This window comes from Elephantulus edwardii, unplaced genomic scaffold (assembly GCF_000299155.1).
Source record: "Elephantulus edwardii isolate Elephantulus edwardi_28Jun2011 unplaced genomic scaffold, EleEdw1.0 scaffold00282, whole genome shotgun sequence".
Lineage (NCBI taxonomy): Eukaryota > Metazoa > Chordata > Mammalia > Macroscelidea > Macroscelididae > Elephantulus > Elephantulus edwardii.
In genome coordinates this window covers 917595-933139 of record NW_006400032.1, presented here as the reverse complement: position 1 = coordinate 933139, position 15545 = coordinate 917595, and positions in this window count along the sequence as shown.

The following is a 15545-nucleotide window of genomic DNA, read 5'->3' as shown; positions in this document are numbered from 1 at the left end:
AAGAGGTGGCATCAGATAAGCCTATTGTAGTCTTCAAGTGGCATGGAGCTTGGGGTTACAAAAGGAAAAAGAATGAGCTTTTAGACCCCAAGAGAATATCCAGGGAGTTCCTAGGAAGATGCTCCCCACATTCTATTGTTAGGTGTCGTTGACTTGTAGAGACCCCATGTGACACAGTAGAATAGTAGAAGCACCCTAAAAGGTTTTTTAGGCTATGTTCTTTAGGGGAACACTTCACAAGTCTTTCTGGAAAGAAGATGCTGAATGAATTCCAACTGCCTACCCTTTCACTTAGTTGCTAAGCCTTAATCATTGCTTCTGAAGTGTTCCTTCAAATTCCTCTTGCCACATGTTAAATGAGGAAATAATAGAAGACATCAGAACTGAACGCATGAATGCCTGCTCTGCACCCCACACCCCCTTGTGCAGTCCACCTTTCTAAAATAAACACACCCGTTTGGAAAGTGTTCTAGGTTTCGAAGGAAATGAAGCCAGATAAGTGAGCCAATGTGTGTGATATGTCTTGCAGTCCTTAGATGACTGGGTAAATACAAAAACCGGAGGTGTTAATTACTTCTAAAACCAGTAGGGAAAATAGAAGCACATGCAGCAGCTCTCCGGAGGGAATTGACCTGGTCTGCAGATTGCAATTCTAAATTCTTAAAAAGAGAAGTTCATAAAAAAAAAAAAGAAAAAAAAATGTGCAACCCTGCAGTTGAGGTTTTTCAACGGTACAGAAATGTAGGAGCCTTTCCAATTATTCATTCATCGGGCTCCCATTCAAACCTGTGCGGTGTATTTTGCAATTTGGCTGAAGTGGCCATACTTGCTTAATAAGTATTCCTGCAAGGCAAACCTTTACTCATGTGGACTAAAAGACAGAGGAGAATGACAGAACCATGTAATTTAAAGTTAGGAAGAAAGGGAGGAGGAGGAGGGTTCTTTTTCAGTTAACAGCCTGAATTTTGGAAGATATTTAAATACATGTAATTTATAAATCTTAAGTACATGTGGGGGAGCTAAGATACGCATAAACCTCAGTAAGAGAAGCGAGGCAGAGTAGACTGTTTACCTGGGCTTCACATCACAAATTTATGATGGCATAGAGTAATGAGAGATGCCAGCAGCCTCAAGAATTTTAACCCGTTAGGGACATTCTCATGAGAAATACATGCTTTTGGCATTGAACTCTATTACATTGTAGTTATTTGATTTCATGTATCTCCCCTGTTAGCGTCAGGGCACCGTTTGGTAAGCAGGGTATGAGTTCTGAGTCTCACTCATTTTTGTAACTGCCCTGTCCAGAGCTTTGTTTAGTTACCTAATTGTAGTTGATATTTAATAAATACTCACTGATTATTAGACAATCTCTCCCTTTACTTTTCAAAGAGGAGGGGAGGGGTGGGCAGGGAGAAAAGTACAACAATGAATGAACGGAAATCCAAAATCTCTGTAAATTTTCATTAAAATGAATAATAATAAAATTTTTTTTTAAAAAAAATTTACTGAGAGAAACAAGAATTTATTAGAAAGGTTTATATAGAGCGGTCAAAATGCTCAGGTCTCTTTTTCCAAATAATCCAGAACCATTGATGGATGTAGTTGAGTACCGTCAAGTCAGAACCAACTCATAGGTGCTTCTCCATGGGGTTTTCAGAGGCAGTAAATCATGGGGGAGGAGATTGCTCATCTTTCTCCCACAGAGCAGCCGATGAATTCGAACCATGCAGCTTTAGGTTGGCAGTGCTGCACAATTCCTTAACCACTAAGCCACCACAGACCTCCCTACTGATGGGTGACATATTAAAATTCAGTATGTAAACCATATGAAAAGCTTACATTTAACACAAAATCTGTGCTAGTCAAATTTAACATCCGGGTGTACTGTCTTCTCACTCATCAACGTGGGCTTGTGTGAGGACAGAGGGTACATGCTCTTCTAAGTCTCTCCTTTCCTATTTCAACAGTGGCTGGGTAACTTCATGGCCTGGTGTACTTGGAACAGTCACAGGTTCTGCTTTTGTCTAAGTGTAATTATAATTTCACTCTGGAGAGTAAGTTATATGATCTTTGTCCTATTCCTAACGTCTTTTGTGATCCCATGTTCCCAAGCTACCTGCCCTTCTAAACTCAGGACACCTCACTACAGTTTAGCTGTGAGAGGGTTGAATTTTATGGCTTTGGGGGACAATGTTCCCGGTTACCTAATTGTCTCAACAAGCTAGGACATTTTTCACTTCAGTGGGACTCTAACAAACGAAACCATCTTGTTGCAGTTATTCCTCTTTAATCTGAACATCTCTTTGTTCATTGCTTGACATTTGACCTGTTTGAAAAGCAAAAAGTATTAGGTTTCTCTGAAACTTTGAACACAGAGTCCTCCCACACTCTAGCCATTACCAAGAGAACTGACATAAAAGTGATGAAATCAGTAATGACAATTTGGAGTGTATTATACTTTCAATCTCAAATACCAGGTACTTGGTAAAGGTTGACTAGATCTTTGTTGCTGACTGTTCTATTTCCTGCCTCTCCTTACCCACTTAACCAGCTTCCCTCTCTCTACTCAGCCTGTCCAAACCAGAAATCAAGCCCATATAAAATTGCTTCTGACTCATGGAGACCCACCATCCATTTTCTGAGGCTGTAAATCTTTATGGGAAGAGACTGCTCCCTGTGGGGCAGTTGATGGGTTTGAACTGCTGACCTTTTGGTGAGCAGCTCAACATTTAAAGAGGGATGCCACCAGGACTCCTTACGAAAGCATGCGTGAATGTATTTGCTTCAGATATTTATTTGTTCACTACATATTTATCAGATAGTGTCTGTGTGTTAAATCTCGGAACATACACCACCCTTCACTGACACACTTAGTTTAGTATCAAAGACCAAGTCCTTATGTGAGATCAATAATGAAGAGCTAGGGGCTTGCAGCAAGATTCCCCCTTCCCCCAGGATAGAGCTTGGTAGGTTTGGGGCTACTCGTTGTGGTTGGTGTTTCCTCATTCCCTTCTCCAGCCTTCCATGGCCCGCTGCCTCCTGCTACCTGCTGAGTGGAGACCTCTCTTCATCCCAGCCTTTCAGTCCCTAGTGACCTTCCCTTTCAACCCTTTCCTGCCTCACCCTACATACCTCTCCACTTCCTCTGAGCCCTTGGCTGGCTTCCCCTGTCTGCCCAAAGCCTTGTCCCATCCTGCCGTTGCCCCTTTGTTTTGAGAATGAGACAAACAGGACAGTGTATCCAGCAGCCTGCTGGATGAGTCCCTCATGTGGCCCAGGGCTCACAGGGTCCTCTGGTATAACAGTAGTTCCAGGTGGCCTGCAGAGGGCACCCCTGGCTCTGCAGCAACCCATGTGGGGCCTGGGCCATCAGAGACAACCACTGAGAATTTGCTCTAAGTTGTTGGAAATATGAAATGATTGGATAAAAACTACAGTGGGTAAAGGAAGGATAGGTATATAGAATTTTCAGAGGCACTCTGAATTCTGGGAAATCAGGTGCTAGAAAAAGAAAGATGGATTCCTAGGTGGTTGTTGTTGTTTGGTGCTGTTGAGTTCTCTAACCGCAGTGACGCGATGCACAGCAGCACAAGGCCTGAACCTGCACCATGCTCACAGTTTCTGCAGCTTCAGCTTGGTGTTGGAGACACGGTGCCAATCCATCTCCTTAAAGGTGTTCCTCGTTTTCGTGACCCCTCAACTTTACCAAGGATGAGATCTTCTTTTCTCCATAGTCTGGCTCTTCTTGATGTTATTGTTAGGTGTTGTCGAGTTGAGCACAACTCATAGTGACCCTTTGAACAACAGATCTGAACCCTGTTCTATCCTGTGTCCTCCTCACACTTCCTGACACACTAGAGCCTATTGCGGCAGTCACCATGTCAGTCCACCTGGTTGAGGGTCTTCCTCTCCTTCGCCGACTCTCCACCTTTCTCCAAGGAATAGCCTCTTTTAGAAACATGCCTGAATGATGTAAAGTAAAGCCTCATCATCCTTGCCTTCAAAGGGCACTCTGGCTGCACCCACTTTAAGACATATCTGTTCACTCTCTTTTCCATCCATGGTATGTCCAGTGCTCTTCTTCAACACCACAGCTCAAAGGCATCAATTCTTATTCTGCCATCCCTATTCATTGTCCAGCACTCAGATGCATAGCAAGTGATCAGAATGTCTGTGGCCTGAATCAGACACACCTTCCTGACAGCATACTGAAATTACATTAAGACTAAATCTTACCATCTTTACTTCTAAGGAACTCCCTAGCTATAATTCAAAGACAGATAATTATAGTATAAGACTCATAATTGCAAAACGTCAAGGGAACATTGAGGCAAAGGTTATTGATTAGCAATTAAATTTGAGGTATTCTATAGGGATCTCTGGTGGTCTGGTGGTTAAGGAGTTGTGCTGCTAACCCAGGGGCAGGCAGTTTGAATCCACCAGAAGCTCTGTGGGAGAAGGAGGGACAATCTCCTCTCACGTGATTTATAACCTCTGAAAACCCACTGGAGGATCAGCTGTGAGTCAGTTTTGACTCAATGGCAATGAGTTGCGTTTGTTGGATGTTCAAGTACGGATACTTTATAAAGCGGTTGGGAAAATGAACCTGAGTTTCCAGAAAGAGGCTGGAACTACAGCTAGAGGATTTAAAAAATCCCTGGACAAAGAGGAAACAGTTGTAATCTGTCAGGATGGTACACAGTATAAGATGCACTTACTAGGTATAAACTTCTGGGGATAAAATTCAGTTCTGGTAAAAAATTGAGAAATTTTTACTTCTTTTGTATGGCTTAATTTATGGTGACATGAAATAATTTCTGTTGGAGGTATATAGACTTCATGTCATATATCAACTCAGTAATCTCCCTTTCAGTGGGCAAAACAGATTTATTTCTATGAGGTGAAGTTGATTTACTTTATTATATATCATTGGAAGCAGGAGTGGCATCCACTTCCTAAGCAATATGCCTCTGAAAACTCTATGAACTTTTATAAATGATGATAGTTACAGAAAAGCTTTAGGCCTTTTGTTCAATGGTTCACTGTGAGTCAGGCTTGACTCGATGGCAATCAACAACAACACAACAATGCTTATTTAAAGAGATTTGATCTATCTATTCTCTCTGCCTGGAAAAATAAAAAATACAAATATAACTACTTTCCTCACTGGAGATGACAGAGGAAACAAAATACACAAGAAAACTTTTGTGCTGGGAGTGTACATATTATGGAACTAGCCCCAAATTTCTATTGTTTTATAAATATTCTCTCTTATCTCAAGGTGTAAAAGATGAGGCAATCTAGATTTTATCTTGGAAATGACTTTGGAAAGCTAATCATGATTTGAGACATATGGCCAAGAATCTCTTACCCCTTCATCCTTAGGGCACAGACTAAGAATAATACCAAATCTTATATCTAATACTCTCAAAGACTGAAAGTATTCACCAGTTCTTCAGTCCTATAATCACTGTCAGTCTCTCATTCTACTGTCAGGAATCATGGAATTTTCTGGTAACAGAAGATCAGAGACATGATTTGATCAAAATGACACCGGAAGGAAGGCAGTGGTACAACTAGCAATAGCACCTGTCCATCCAAGAGCCTCCTTAAATGAGGCTTTTAATTAGGTTGTGAATGATGGAAGAGATCAGAATAATTTGCCTTAAATAGGCTCTAAGGGAAAACCAACATGAGGAAGTTAGAATAAGTGTTTATATGCTTCTGAACAGAGGATGGCAAGAAGTTGCACTGCAATCCTGCAGGCACACAGTTCGAGACCACCAGCCGCTCCACAGGAGAATGAAGGGCAATCTCCTCCCTTGTGATTATCTGCCTTTGAAAACTTGCTGAAGTGTCAGTTATGGGCCGGTTCTCACTCTATGGCACACAACAGTAACAATAACAACATGTTATTATAAGGAAGCAAAAGAGCCCTGGTTGTTAAATGATCAAGCACTAGGCTACTAACTGAAATATCATTAGTTCAAACCCACTCTTTTCGGGAGAGAAATTCTGGAAATTTGTGCCCATAGAGATTATAACCCAAGACACCCTATGGGGCAGTTCTAGGAAATTCTATGGGGAAATTTTAGGAAACTCCATGTATGGGAAATATTCTGTCCTATAGAGTCACTGTGAGATGGACTGGATAAGACACATATAACAACAAGAAGGAAGAGCAATGACAATAAAATATAGTGACAATTAGAATATTGTTAATAGCTGACACTTAGATAGCTACTGTTCCATGCAAATTATTCCATCTTTATAATGATAAGCCTATGAGTTAGAAATATTCTTTTCCTGGTTTTAGAAATAAGAAATCAGAGATATGAAAGAATGCGTTTGAAGAAAATATGGGATTCCAGCTAGATGAAAGCAATTCCATGTTATGTCTAAGCTCTTTTCCTATGGGAGTATTATTGTTGTTGTTGTTAGATGCCTTTGAGTGAACTACTGATAGGACTTTATCTATTCTGTACCATCCTTATGATCTTGATGTGCTTGGATTCATTGTGATAGTCCCTGTGTCAATACATCGTGTTGAGGGTCTTCCTTTCCTTGTTATGAGAACAAAGAAAATAAGGAAAAATTAGGAACTATGCATTTCTTAGGAAAATGTAATGTCAAAACAACTATTTCAAAAGCTTCTTTGATAAGAAGCTGAGCAGCAATTCCAAAGGCACAGGATCCAAATCCACCAGCTGTTCTGTGGGAGAAGCTTGGGCAATCTCTTTCCATGCAATTTACTTTCTCTCAGTACCTGCTAGAGGGTCAGTTACTGTTCGGTTCTGACTCAACGATACACAACAACAGTAAGAAGGAAATCTATGCCTTTGAAATCTTATGGATCTCTTGGCAATCAATTTAAACTTTTGGCTGCAAAGTGACACAGAAGAAATACATTCTAATCTAGTTCTGAACCTTTTTTGTCTTGGTTCTAGTAAACTCTGATTCATCCTCATTTGCACCAATATGGGATTTACTTGGACGAGGCAGAGGAGACTCCTGATGTAATCTGCTCCGTGGTAAATCACCTCAAGTACCTGAACATTTGCTACATTTCAAGAAAATGTTTATTTAGGGGATGAAAAGAAAATATCTGCTTTCAGAAGTCTTCAAGATTTGAGAGTTGGCAGTATATTTAAAATTGATTCTCGAGCACTCTTAAGCCTACTTTTTTGTGTGTGGTTTCAGAAGAAAAAAGAAAGGCTAGGTGAAACACACTTCCCCCCTTTGTCAATTAGAGCATTAGCTGATATTTTGCATTTACTACAGCAGTAATAGGGAACTCTGGTAGTGTAGTGAGTAAACAGTTACACTGTTGACCCAAAGGTGAGAGGTTCCATCCCACCAGTTGCTCTGAGGAAGAAAGATGGGCAATCTCCTCCCATATGATTTACAACCTCTGAAAATCTGCTGAAAGGCTGGCTATGAATTGGTTCTGATTCAATTGCAATGAGTGAGTGACAATAGTAATAATACTGATGAATCAAAATGTCTGGAACAACAACAAATGGCTGAAACAGTACATGATCAGAGAACTGCCAGAGATCTAACCTGAATTTAGAAGAGATTCTGGAACCAGGGATGCTGTTGCTGATGTCAGAAGGATCTTGGCTGAAAGTAGATAATACAGAAAGATGTTTACTTGTGTTTTATTGATTATTAAAAGACATTTGACTGTATAGATCCCAACAAATTACATCTAACATTGAGAATAGGAATCCCATAACACTCAGTTGTGTTCATGCAAAACCCACCCATAGATCAAGATACTGTTCTCTGAACCTAACAAAGGAACACTGCATAGTTTAAAATCAGGAAAGGTATGTGTCAAGGTTAAATCCTTTCTCCGTACCTATTCAATCTGCATGCTGAGCAAATAATTTGAGAAGGTGGAGTATATGAAGAATGTGGCATGAGGAATGGAGGAAGACTCATCAAACAATCTCCTTTATACAGATGACACAACCTTGCTTGCTGCAAGTAAAGAAGAAAGATTTGAAGCACTTTCTCAAGATGATCAAAGACTACATCCTTCAATATGAATTACATCTCAACGTCAAAAACCAAAAATCTTCACCACTGGACTAATAGGCAACATCATGATAGAGAAAAGATTGAAGTGGTCAAGGATTTATTTTTAATTGCATCTACTATCAGCTCCTTTGGTAACAGCAGTCAAGAAATTAAAAAATGTATTACTGGGAAAATCTACTGTCAAAGACTTCCCTGAAGTGCTAAAGAGCAATGATGTTAATTGAAAAACTAAGGTGTTGCTTGATTTAGGACATCATATTTTCATTTGCTTCTTATCCATCTGAAAGTTAGACAATGAATGAGGATAACAGAAGAAAAATCCGTGCTTTTGAATTGTGATGTTGTAGAAGAGTACTGAATATGGGCTGCCAGAAAGATAAAATAAGTCTATCTTGGAGCAAGTGTAACCAGTGTGCTCTTTAGAGGCCAGGATAGGGAAACTTCACTTCACATACTTTGGGTGTATTGCCAGTAAGGCCAGTCACTGGAAAGATAACGTGAAAATCAATGTGAGAATGAAGGACTGTGTGAAACACAATGTATGCAATGTGTATGAATTTTGTGTGCAAACCAATATAAAATGAAAAAACCTACCCCAGCATAGAAATGTTGGTGATTTAGACCGTCTACTCAGAATCTAAATGGATCATTCCTGACTCACACAGATCCCTCTACTTCCCACTCCCATTCCAAGAGACCCGTATCTAAGAAAAAGGTGCTCGGCCTTCAGCCAAAGAGTGATTGAGGCCAAGTGTTTATCTCGTGGGCCTGCCCTTTAGTGTTTGGGTGCAGTGTTGTTCCTGTGCCCTCCCCCACTGCAGGTGCCTCTCAGCTCCCGCTCTCCCTTATTAAACCCCATTCTAGAGAAAGAAACACCCCAGCTCATTCTCAGTGAGGTGCAAATTGTGGATCACTCTCAGTATATTGCCTCTTGAGGGGGTACTTTTTTAAAAAGATGGGCATAAAAGACTCACATCAAAGGAATGAAAAGCTCTCACAGTAGCACTTTTGTAATCAATGGGTAGCTGGGCAATTGAAGTAAGTTTTCACCTGGGAACCTCTTGTGGGAAAGGGGCTGCTTCCCAAGTGAGTGATCAGACACACCACTGAAGACCCCTCCCCTTTGGCTTCCCCCTGCTTACTAATATTCTGAGATTTTTGCGTTCACAAGTACATCCTTAGAGTTTGATACAGGAGAGAGATTTGGCTTATACAATGTTAGGATAACCTTAGAAGAACTGTGATACAGGAGAAAAGATTGGCAGAATCCTCTAAACTGTGACCTGAGCGAACTGAACTATGTCTTGAAAAGAAGAGCAGGTAATGTGACCTGTATTTTTCTTAGTTTCTGACATAGGAAGCTCTGGTGACCTCATGCAAAGAAACTGTGCTATAATCCCAAAGGCACTCAGTTCAAATCCAATGGTTGCTCTGCAGGAGAAAGACAATCTCCTTCAGTGGGTTTTACTGTCTCTGAACACCCATTGGAAGGTCAGCTATGGGTCAGTTCTAACTCAATGGTGCACAAAAATAGCAATCTGTTTATTTTGAACCATACATACACTTTTATCGAAGGGGATTTTGTAGAGATGATCAAAGTTTTGTGGGGTTTTTTTTTTATTCGTGTTTTGCTGTTTTTATATAACATGAGGAAGAACTCAAATACTTTTAAATTTAACTTTTAATATTTATTTGCATAAAATAATTAATATGCATTGTGTTTCATTGATGTACATTGTATTTAATACAATTTTCCATTTACATTTTTTCATACAATCATACATTGTATTTTATGTAATTAATTACTATAGGTCTATGCCTATTACCTCATTTTTTTCAAGTTCCCATTGAATAATTTCTATTCCTTCACAGTCTCCTCCATTCACCCACTAAACTCTGATATTTTAGTGATTTCCACCTTTTCTCTTTTCCTGTCCCCTTCATCCCTTTCCCTCCCTCCTTCTGGACATTTATTACACATCTTACTATTATCCTTCTATTTTTACAATAATGTTTTTATGCCATATGTATCTTTATGAGATCGAGTTAGTTCACTAAACATAATGCCCTCTAGACCCTCCTATGCTATATAGTATTTCACAAAATCATTGCTCCTTGTGTTGCATAGTATTCCATTGTGTGAAACCCTCCACAATTTTTCAGTCCATTTGTTGATAGGCATTTGGGCTGTTTCCATTTTCTTGCTACTGTGAATAATGCTGCTGTGAATATATGTGCATGGATCTCCATTCATGTCTCAGTTATCATTTTCTTGGGGTATACTTCTAGCAGTGGAATAGCTGGATTATATGGGATTTCTATGTTCAACTTTTTGAGGAAATATCAGAACCAAACCATCAGCAGTGCATGAGAGTTCCTATCTCCACACTTTGTCTCCAACATTTATTGCCTGCTGTCCTGTTACACATTACTATTGCTATAGGGGTGAGATGCTATCTCATTATTCACTTTTTCTACTGTTGTTAAATTCTGTTGAGTTGAACATGACTCAAAGAGACCCTATGAACAACAGATCTGAATCTTGTCCTATCCTGCTAGCCTCACAATCTCTGGCACATTCAAGTCCATTGCTGAAGTCAGTGTCATTTCTCTTGGTTGAAGGTCTTCCTCTCTTTTACTGTCCCCTCACCTTTCCAGGCCTGCTGTCCTTCTCCAAACAATAGCCTTTCCTAGCAACATGCCCTTAAAGTATGCAAGAAAAAGCTTTGCCATCCTCCTTGCCTCCAAGGAGCAGCTGGCTGCATTTCTTCTAAGACATATCAGATTGTTCTTTGGGCAGGTAATGGGATATTCAGTACTCTTCTCCAACACCACAGTTCAAAGGGATCAATTTTTTCTTCTGTCATCTTTATTTATTGTCTAGCTCTCAGTAGCACATGATTGAAAGACCATGATCTGAATCAAGCACACCTTAGTCCTCAAACTAACATCACTGCTCCTCAGTTATGGAGTTTATCTTTTAATATAACTTTGCAAACTATTATTTGACTTTACTACATAGATGATCAGGAATATGCAAATAGGATGTGTTAGCCTATTTGCAAGTGATTGGATATCTAACATTCTGCAGGAGGATTGACAAATCTCAACAATCTCCAAGGATATTGGCTGTTCTTGTCATTGAATTGAGCAAACCAGAAACAAGAAGCAAACAGGTCTTCTGGCACCATTGGACAAGAGGCAAGAGACTGTATGTAGAATGCTTTTCTTGCTCTAGCTACATGTACAGAAGCAACACCTATGGCAGCAATATCTGAGGCTGAACTGGAGACCTGATATAAGATGGTATCTTGGGATTAGGACCAAGAGAAAATACTGGCAGGACTGAGCACATTGTTGGACAACTGGGGTTGGGAATCCAATAGTTGTAGGGCTGAGAACTTGGAAACACTGGCCCAAAAGCAGGAGGCTTGGGGCTATAATGCCTGTGTGCACATTTCAGGGGCTGTCTTGTCTTTATTTTGTTATTAATCTGGATTATATACCTTTTGACTTTCCCAACATGACTCTGTGTGGTCTGTGAACGATTACATTTGATTTTGAACCCAGCAAATCATTAAGACTGGTGTTGAGTTGTGTAGAAAGAGGTACAGGAGTGTGGGGGACATGTCTTCATGGGCATTGGTTTGGTGTTACTGATGCTGTGGATAGGAACAGTTCCCCTTTGTGAAGTTGATAAAGGTCAGATATGGCCCTCTCCTCATGGTCCTTGCTTTTTTTACATCAGTAATTTGACAGGATTCCTGACTGCAGATTTTTTCTGGTGCAATACATCTTCTGATCTCCTGACTGCTGGTACTGAATGTATTGATTGTGATTCAGGCAATATGAAGTCTTTGACAGTTTTAATCTTTTCTCCATCTATAGAAAGATCTCACCAAAAGAGTAATTTTATTGTACTTTGCTTTGTCATGCTTTTGTAAGATATTACATATTTTACAAATTGAATCTTTGTAAAGCTCTGCATCCAGGAAGTCTGTTTGCACTTTTTTCCAACTTGTGCTTTCTTCATGTATGTCTCTGTGTCATATTTTGGTAACTCACAATATTTTAAACTTTTCCTACAATGTTATTGCATACTTTTCAGGCTTTGATATAGTAGGAAGGTAACTTTTATATATATCAACCAAAAATTTGTGTGACTAGCTTTTCTGTCATATTCACTTTATTGTCTTAGTCTGAAAGAAACCAAACACTCAATATCTCTAAGGTATACCAGTACTTATAAACTTGCAGGTACTCTATATAAATAGTACTACATTGGAAAAATCTTCAAAAGATTTCTTCAAAATGTTGACAATCTCTTAAAATGTTATAAATGCCAGCCACTTTGATCACATGGTGTGCTTAACTCAAGCTGTGGTTTTGTTTTTGGGGTTTTTTTCTTCATTAAGGGTGAAAGCTGGATAAGGGAAAGGGAAAATGGAAGGAGGCTTCACATGTTTGAACCGTTGTGCTGGTAAAGAATATTGAATATACCGTGGACTGCCAGAAGGATGAACAAACCCAGACAAATACAGACAGAATGCTGTACTTGAAATCGAAGATGGAGAGTTTTCTTGCTTGTTTTTGACAGGAAATACCAATTGTTTTTAAATATACTCCAAAACATTGTGTAAGGACACTGTATGATGAAGCAGTTGTTGTTGTTGTTGTTAGGGGACTCATAGTGACACTATGAACAATAGATCTGCACTCTATCCTGCACCATGCACACAGTTTCTCGTAAACTGGAGCCCATTGTTATAGAAACTAGAGCTTATTGTTATCGTTGCTGTGTCAATGCATCTCCTTGAGATTCTTCCTCTTTCTTTGACCCTGTGCCTTTCCCAGCACAATGAACTTTTGAAAGGACTGGCCCTTCTTAGCAATATGCCCCAAATATTTGAACGTTGGCATTTCTTTGCTTGGATCCAATCCTCATATAATTGTAGTATTTCCCCTGTGTGTCCATATCTGTTGTTATTGTTGGTACTGCCAAGTTGACTAGACTCCTAGTGACCATATCTATATACTCATATAAAGAACAAACAGACTCAAACTCATAGACGTGTATAAATAACAAATCTGAACCTTGCCCTACCATCCTCACAATCTCTGTCATGTTTAAGCCCGTTGTGGTAACTGTGTTAATCCATGTTGTTGAGGGTCCTCTCTCTTTCTCTGACCCTCCAACTTTCCTAGTATGATGTCTTTCTCCAAACACTGGTTCTTCTGAGCATATGTCCAAAATACGTAAGATGAGGTTCCACCATCTTTGTCTTCTAAGGAATACTGTGATTGCACTTCCTTCAAAGTAGCTTTGCTTTTTTTTTTTTAGAAGTCCATGATATATTCAATACTCTTCACCAATACCACAATTCAAAGGCATTACTTCTTTGTCAATCTTCTTTATTCATTGTCTAACTTTCAGATGCATAGGAAACAAAGGATAAAACCCTGGCTTGGTTCAGGTGCACTGCCATCTTTAAACTGACACTTTTTTTGTTCTTTCATCAATGCATGTCTTTTGATTTCTTGATCTTTGCTACTGTGGGTGTTGATTGTAGTTCTAAGTAAAATGAAATCATTGATGTCTTCAGTCTTTTCTTTGCATATCATAATTGTTGCCTACTGGCCCAGTGGTGAGGATTTTTGTGTCAATATCTGTGCTGGTTCTATCAGATACCACTCAGAAGGGATTAGGTATAGGACCCACCCTCCTCTGGTATGACTTCCTTTACAATAACAAAATAAATGCACTATTCCCAAATAAGGCCATATTTACAGGCAAAAGGGTTAGACTTTACATTTCTTTTGGGGAGACACCATTCAAAGGACTATCTGTCAGAGGTCTGGGTTTTGATTGATTTTTTAATTTTTTTTTTTTTTACTATTTGTGTACCAGTTATTATTCTACCTCTGGTAATATATAGTGAATGGCATCAGGAGAAGTCACTGCCCATATTTTGATACAGGATTCAAAAAAAGAATGAGATAAAGACAATCCATAGATGACCCTTGAACAATGCAAGGCTCAGTGGTGTCAGCCCCTTAGCCCCACTCCTCATGCAGTTGAAAAATCTGTGTGTAACTTCTTACTACCTCAGAATTTATCAGTAAGTAGCCTTCTGTGGACTAGAACCCTTAGCAACAGAAAAAAAATAGTAAATTGACACATACTTTATATGCTATATATATGTTGTTGTTAAGTGCCATTGAGTCATAGATGACTCATAGCGACCCTATGAATGAAAGACCTGAACACTTGTATAACTTTCATCATTTCTCCAAGTTCATAGAGTTTTTGGAGGCAAGTTATTTCAGAAGTGGATGTCAACTGCTTGCAAGCTTGTTTTAATCAGGGAGCTCCACCAAACACTGTCCACCATGCATAACCTTTATCACATTTGACACATCAGTGTCACAGGGTTCAGCATCACAGCAACCACAAGTTACCTCTGTAAAGCAAATGGACAGACCAGTGCTACACTACTTAGAAGAATGTTTGATCAAAAAACAATTAAAGCCAGTCCTGCTTTTTCTATGAAGATGGCACCAAAAGCAAAGAAGGAACCCCTGTCCCTCCCAAAACTGAAGCCAAAGCAAAGACATTAAAGGCCAAGAAGGCAGTCCTGAAGGACATCCACAGCCAAAAAAAAAAAAAAAAAAAAAAAGAAGATCCGCATGTCACCCACCTTCCAGCGGCCTAAGGCACTGAGATTCCGAAGGCAGCCCAAATACCCCTGGAAGAGCCCCCCTCAGGAGAAACAAGCTTGACCACTATGCCATCATCAAATTTCCTGACCACCGAGTCAGCCATGAAGAAGACAGAAGATAATAACACCCTTGTGTTCATTGTGGATGTCAAGGCCAACAAGCACCAAATTAAACAAGCTGTAAAGAAGCTCTATGATATTGATGTGGCTAAGGTCAACACTTTAATTAGGCCTGATGGAGAGAAGAAGGCCTATGTTTACTTGCTCCTGACTATGATGCTTTGGATGTTGCCAACAAAATTGAGATCATCTTATATAACTAGGTATTTCTGTCATCACAGGAGACTAGAGCGAGGGCTACATGGTGGAGGGGACCTGGGGGAGGGTTTGTAAAACAATGAAAGAATCTTTTCTTTTACTTTTCCATAATTTTTGGACTCATGTACTTATAACTTGTTAGTCAAATTTGTGTCTTCTAGGTTGCAACACCCCCATGATACATCTTCAAGGATATGAACATGTACGGCCAAGCACAATCAATAAGAGTGCATCTAAATTCCAAAATCAATCTCCATAATAGTCTATGTGTTTCCTACTGCCAAAGGGGCCCTTTAGAGTAGTGAGAGAAGATCTTCACCCTGAAACCCACAGCGTTCCTTTTCAGCAGGAAGTAGCTAAGAGAATACGCCATCCCCTTTTCCTTATGACTCAGGGTGAAGTCTCTCTCAGGGAGGAGTGATAGGGAATGGCAAAGGACACACTGACAAAGAAGATTAATCA